Consider the following 6,000-nt stretch of genomic DNA (forward strand, 5'->3'; position numbering starts at 1 on the left):
GTATGACGTACAGACTTGATTGTGGCTCCTATGAGGCCCGTGAACTGCACTCTTACAGTTACCCTAACAGTCACATACAAGTCAACTTTAATACAACTCAAAATTCACTAACATCCAGGGTAACTGAAGAAGTAAAGGATATATTCATTTCTAGTACACCCACAAATCATGGTATATCCAGTTCTCTTTGACTTTAAAGACTGATAAATTTAGGAAAAGAAACAAAGCAGATAGAAAACTGTTATTTAAGTAACTATGATTTGCTTCATTGTATAAACTATTTAAAATTGTTCACTATAATGGAATTTTAATAATATATATTATTTATATATTAATGATCCTAGAGTTAAAGTTTTAGAAGCATGAATTGTGTTTGTCTAATTTATAAATTCAGTATTATAATAACTTCCTTTTAATGTTAATAATCCGACATGTAACGGACACAGGACAAACAGAATTCATTAAAGGGGTTGTTTTATTTTTAATACTAAGTTCCAGTAACCTCAAAATAAATGTTGGGTAAGCTACATAACACTAAATCAGGGTACCCAAACACCTCCCCCATAACAACCCCCTTACCCTTGTCAACTGCGAAATAAAGATCATACAGATCTCCAGTCCCTCTGCAATGCAGGGGCTTCTTGGGCAGAGTCTGCATCTAGGGAGTAAGGAAAAAACAGAAGCTGGCAGAGGAAGCTGCCATGGGGCGTCTCATTCTCTGATTCTTACTAGTTTGCTAAGTAATTACATGGAGCAAACAGGGGCTTCTTCTTTAAACAGTTGGTTATTAATTAAATGAATTTTGGCTTCTCATAAAAATTTGGGAACTCCCATTATTCTAACCTCAAATACTGTCTCCAAAAATAAATACATAAAGATCATCAAAGAGAACTCAAATAATTATGACTTGGTAAGGCATAAGCTGTTACACAGATTGTAAGGAGCAAAGAAGAAAGTTATACGGGAGCAAAGAGAAGGGTTTAAGGACTACCTCACCCCTGCGGGTCTCAGGATGAATGCCCTTGTCTCTAAAAGGATCACACCTACAAACCTATTTGATGAACATTATCACATGAAGCATAGAGTAAGACAGTGTCACTCGCAGATGACTTGCTCTGCAGAAACAGCAGATGCATTCTCCTCAGCCCTGCCAACCCTTCCAATAACCTCAGTGAGCTTATACATCCATCTCTACAAGAAAAGTCCAGTTCTTCACAGAAACCATGGGAGTGAATCACGGCTCATCACCTCAGCCTTCCTTGACTTTTTTTTTTTTTTAATTTACTTGTTCTCTCTCTCTCCATGAAGCATGAATTAGAAAAAAAAGAATATTTGGCTTTGAAAAATAAATATTTTTAGATTTTAAAAGCCAGGTTCTAGAGTTGAATTTTCCAGTAAAGTATAAAATCTGCCCTCAGAAAACAATTATAAATCTGGATAAAGCTTTTAAATAAATTTTATGCACTTAAGCCAACTAAAGAGAAGAAAAATAATGTGGCTATTCATGTCAAGTAACTTCTCGTTACGACCAGTAAGCTATCTCCACCTTTGCCCAGTTCCACAAGCAGAGAACAGAGACAACAGCAGAAAAGCTGTCAATTGCAAAGAGCAAAATAGAGAATCCCACAAGTTCCTTAGCTGAAGTCAATGGAGCACACCAAAAGCCTAAAGATTATCCACAAATTAATAGAGAAAGGGCCACAGACTTAATAAATTCTCCTGAAATCCTAAAGAATGAAACTTTCATTCTCCACAATACTTTGGCTGACCCAAAGGATCCCAAGATCACTAAAACGTCAGGGCCTCTGAGTATTTAAGAGAATAACTGGAAATTTGAGGGTGGAGTTAGTCTCACATGCAATTCCTACAAGGCTGTGGGAGGGAGGGTGGCTCAGCTGTAGAGTGTTCACATAAGACATAAGACAACCAAACATAAAGGCAGAGGTAAAACATGAACACACTGAGCTTGTTTATACGCTCCCTAAGAACACAGCACACACTAGTAGACGGTGAAAGCATTCTGGGCTAAGGATATTTAGGTTCTATGGTTAATAGGTATGGTCCCCAAAGAATCATGTGTTTGAATGCTTGGCCATAGAGAATGGCCCTATTAGGAGGTATGGCCTTGTTAGAGGAAGTGTAAGATAGTGGAGGGAAGGCTTTGAGGTCTTAAATGCTCAAGCTATACCCAGTGTGAAACACATCCAATCCCCTCCCGCTGCCTTTGGATCAAAATGTAGGAGTCTTGCTCATCCAGCATCAAATCTCCCTGCAGGCCACCATGCTTCCCACCATGACTAAATGGACTAAACCTCTGAAACTGTAAGCCAACCCCAATTAATGTTTTCCTTTGTAAGAGTTGCTTTGGTCACAGTGTCTCTTCACAGAAATAAAACTCTAACGAAGACAGGTATAACCTATAAGCAATCATTTGCTAAATACTAAACTATAATCCCTGGTGAAGTCCTTGAAAGCCAAGTGAAAACATAAAACCATTATTTTCTTAAAAGCTGAACAGTTTGATCAACAGAAGTACATAGTGGGAAAAACACATCCTGCAGCTCAAACACATACAAAATGCTAAACATAAATAATAAAGCCTGTACAGAGAAAATGAATAAAATCAGAATTCTGTTACTAAAAAACTATAACCCATGTAGAGAAACAGCAAACTATGACACTCTAGAAAAATGCTATCAAGATCAGCTCAACACTTGGATTTAGCAGACTTTAAAACTATTATGAGAAATATAATCAGAGAATTAAAGAAAGCTACTTAAGACACTCCTTTAAAAATATGTGTATGTGTGCGTGTGCGAGTGTGTGTGGAATATGTCATGAGTAAGCCAACAAAGGATATCAGGAAAGTAATGCAAGCTGCTTTTTTTAAAAGTAGACCACTGAAAAGTACAATAACCAAACAAAACAATTCCTAATTGGATTAAAAACAGAATTAGCATTTGAATAAGAATGAATGTTTGCAATTAAAACTGGTATTGCCAGGCCAGGTGTGGTGGCACACCAGCACTAAAGAGTGAGGCTCAGGCAGGGGGACTAGGAAGCAAGGCCAGCTCTGGCTACACAGGAGCCCTGGGAGGGTCTTTTCCTTCCTAAGTAGGCAGGAAAAGAAAATGATAAATTTAAAACACTTGAAAGACAGAAAAATACTTAAGAAATATAAAGAGTACTGGAGAATTTAAGACAATCTGAAGCATCCAAACAATCTTAGGTTCCAAACAGAGGAAAGAAAAAAGAATAGTTGCTACAAATGTTCTAAATCTCATGAAAAATATTAACCAAATAATTCTGATGAAAGAAAATTTTAAAAAGATCCTCATCTAATCATCCAACTAAAGATGGGGCCCACCCAAAATATTTTTTTCACAACTATTACCTCACGCCAGTCACAAAAATTTATTAAAATTGAATGTATGAATTTTAAGACTGTAACTCATCTAAACCATAAGGTCAGCAACCATCTTTTCAAAGGGATCACAAATCATTTAGGTTTTCTGGGCAATACAATCCAGAACAAAAATATTCAGTATTAATTACAGAAAGACAGTAGACAAAGACAATATACTAGTAACAGGGTGTGGCTAATTTCACATAAAATCTTATTTACCAAACAACATATGTTGACACACATATACAAAATGTGTGTATGTATAAAAATGTTAATAACATTAGACATATGTGGTCTTACTGGCAAATAATTAAAATGCTTCATATTTCTACATAAGAAACCTAATCTATAAAAGCTGAATATTATTCTAATATTCAAGATAAGGCAAACGTTCCCTCAGTACCCCAGCACCAACAGGGAAAAATAAGCTCCCCACCTAACCTCCCCCCAAAACAAACAAACAAACAAACAACAGCAATAAAAAAGACAAAACAGAGAAAGACAAGTGGTTTCTAATAAGGTAAGGGGAAGATGTTGGGAGATGGTTTTGTACACTGTATATTCAGGTACTTATCTCAATGCTCAGACATCTGGATGCATGGTTAAGCATCTCTGGTCTCAATGTTATGCAAAAATTGTTTTCTATCACCTCTCATTGGTTAATAAAGAACTGATCAGCAAATTAGCTGGACAGAAAGAATAAGACAGGACTTCTGATCCCAGAGAGGGGGTCCCAAAGAGAACACAAGAGGGAGAAGGTATGGAGGAGCATGGAGAAGGGTCGGCAGGATTTACTAGGAGATCGAGATAAGAAAACAAGCATGAGACACACATGGAGCAGAGCAAGCCGGAGCAAGACTCAGAGGCAGGTGAAGGACCCTCTGGGTGGGGACTAGTAGCCTAGTTGGGTTAAGGTAGCTCGGAACCTGCCCTCCTTAGTATCAACGGCTTGTTAATAAAAATACCAAGTCTCTGCGTCTTTATTTTGGAGATTAAACTGACTAGAGCAGGCATAGAAACACCCTGCCATTACTTGGGAGCAAAGAGGGATAAGATTCCTACCCACTCCAAAAAACACATTTACAGAAAGGAAGAATTAGACAGGTCCAGTGTTAAGACAGTGAAATTTTTCAATGTGTTATCATAATGATATATATACAAAAAGCATTGACAAAAACATAGAAGACAAAATTAAACTCAATTCAACTATGGATTTAAGTTAATGCTGGTATATCAATATTTTGATTTATCAACTGTAGCGAATGTCTTATACTAATGCAGGAGATTAAAAATGAGAACTACTTAGTTATGAGTAACAGTTGTTTTCATACTAAGATATCTGGATATAGTATCTTCACTACTTGGGGAGCGCATAAATATAACCCATAGGCATAAGCATTGTAATAAACTTTCATTATATAAATAGACCATGCAAAAATAAGGATTATATTAGAAGCATCCCCAAAAAGTTATCAAATCCTAACCATAATGAACTTTTAAGATTGGAAAGAGCCAGTCAAGGCAGAAGATTAAAGAGAGTTAACACATACTCTATGTCCAAAACAATGGCAATAAGAAAACTAGCACGCACTTTAAAAAAAATACTATAAAGAACATGAACAGTTGGTGACTTCTGTTTGGAGGTAAGTACAACTATGTAGTATTTTTGTCTTCCTAAATGCTAGGATTTCACACACACAACACTCCATGTGTAGCTCTGAATAGTTTTGTTTCTTTTTTAAGAATTTGTTTGTTCTTCCTTTATGTGCACGATGAGTTTTGTTTCTACAGGGTTGCTGGGTGTGGTGGCTGTCCATGGGGTGAGCAGTCATTGCGTGGGGCTGGCGTGGCAACAATCCACCAAGGAAATTTAGTGAGTCTGGTACAGATATTTCAGGAGCCACCAAACCAAGAGAGACCACCAAGTTAAGAACACCCTGCTGGAATATGGTCCGCTAGTACCCGGCATAAGTGAGGGAACTTGCCGTTCTTTTTAGTATTTCCCACAACACTAGTAACTCTTCAGTAAACACATATGGTAAAAGAGAAAAAACGGATATACTTCATAAATAATTTTAAAAAGAGCATTTGATTCCATATTTAAATTAAAAGTTTTAAATCAATTAGTATCTACCCATTTTCAATAACTAGTAACTGAAGTTATTTGGGTCAGGTCTTATACTGGGCAAAGGAGATATGGTATAAACTTTAGTTGATCCAGACAGAGAACATACTAAAGAACTACCATGGAATAAAAACAGAATTATTTACCTACCAATCTGAAGAGCTTTATCATCTGAAAATATGACCACTCAAAATTATTTCCACCTCCACAGGTTCAAAGTCTTTCCAACACTGGAGGTGGGGACTACTTTTTTATGCCCTTGAATTTAGACTTGTGAATTGCTTTGACCATGATGGAAGTCAAGCTGTGCCCACACCAAGTTGCTTCAGCTGAAAATGAGACAGACAAGTCACCTCCTCATCCCCCAATCAAACTCCTAATTGTAAGAAAAATCAAATTATGAGCATGTTAACATGACTGAATGGGCCATAAGCATGTTAACATGATTGACTGGGCCATAAGCATGTTA

General features: G+C 36.9%; 1 protein-coding gene across 2 annotated transcripts in view; it reads right to left on the bottom strand.

Annotated features, from left to right (window-relative positions):
- The window catches only part of Memo1 (mediator of cell motility 1), an 84,019-nt gene that overhangs the window by 21,281 nt on the left and 56,738 nt on the right, over positions 1 to 6,000 (bottom strand). The window lies entirely within an intron of this gene.

The sequence above is a fragment of the Grammomys surdaster genome, unplaced genomic scaffold, assembly GCF_004785775.1.
Source record: "Grammomys surdaster isolate TR1022 unplaced genomic scaffold, NIH_TR_1.0 343, whole genome shotgun sequence".
Taxonomy (NCBI): domain Eukaryota; kingdom Metazoa; phylum Chordata; class Mammalia; order Rodentia; family Muridae; genus Grammomys; species Grammomys surdaster.